The 1100-nt window shown below is 33.5% G+C and overlaps 1 protein-coding gene across 2 annotated transcripts in view; it reads left to right on the top strand.

The window, feature by feature from the left end:
• LOC119593847 (transcription factor GAGA-like) overlaps positions 1-1100 on the top strand; it is a 38728-nt gene that overhangs the window by 18001 nt on the left and 19627 nt on the right. The window lies entirely within an intron of this gene.

Raw genomic sequence — 1100 nt, 5'->3', positions numbered from 1 at the left:
TGAAGATACAGAAAAAAGACATCATTCACAAAATAACTTTTGAAAGATAAAACAAAAGTTTTGACCTGAAAATGAAATTCAAGAGATTTTGAAACTGATGTTATCTGGGATTATATGTATTTTGTATATATGTAGTTGAAGTTTGGAGTCATTTGCTAAAAGACATACTTGTGAAATAACACATAACTTACTCTTTTTGAACTAAGAATTCCTTCCAAAATCAGGGTGTTATCTTGATTGTGGTTCAGAAGCTGTGTGATTATATTATGGACATCTAATGGTCTAACTTTCATTTTATAAATGATTAATGTTGTGATACTGAATTTTCATGCATCTATGTGCTCACAGCTCACAAGTACCCAGTTACATATTCACAAGGTTACATAGTTTGCAGTAAACATAGTGTAGATTGCAGTGCAGTTTATTATATAGTACAGCTCTAGTGGAGATCATAGGGGCTCTCCATCACTTTCTCAGTTTTCAGTGTACAGACATTTTCTGGATTATATTATTTATTTCTTCAAGGACTTACCTAAAGATAATTTAAGCTGTGAGGCAACATACGTACCTTGTTTATGAATAATTGGGACATGTGGGTGCATACCTGCCAAGGGTCAGTAGGAAAAGGGGCTGTGCTCATGAACATGGGTAGCAGACTCCTCATTCCGTGATCCTTGTTGTGACAGCATGTAGAAGGGCAGATACAAGATGCAACTTTATAGATACTATGGTATCTGTATGTTAGTGGTGTTTGCATACTTTTTCTTTTTACATTGACCTGAGGCTGTGTCATATTTTTACTACTGATGAGGAACTTCCTCGTCTCAATAATAAATATTATGAAGGAGAACTGTAGTTTCTTTGCTCATACCAAGACCTCTATCCCCAAAGGAAATTACCATTCTTGTGAAAGTTGCTCTTGTTTTTCGAGTTTTTTTTTTTTTAGCATATTTTTACAGTGGTTCCTAAAATATAAGTAAAAAATAAGAAACTTGTGTAACAGTATATGAATACATTTGAATTTAAGGGTATGAAGTAATGTTGAAAGTTTGGGTTGCGAAAATGTATAGATGTTTAGAGAGTTGCAGCAAAAGTTTGTT

Source organism: Penaeus monodon, chromosome 32, assembly GCF_015228065.2.
Source record: "Penaeus monodon isolate SGIC_2016 chromosome 32, NSTDA_Pmon_1, whole genome shotgun sequence".
Taxonomy (NCBI): Eukaryota; Metazoa; Arthropoda; class Malacostraca; order Decapoda; family Penaeidae; genus Penaeus; species Penaeus monodon.
The sequence above is the reverse complement of the archived record's forward strand: the minus strand, read 5'-3'. Positions and strand labels throughout refer to the sequence as shown.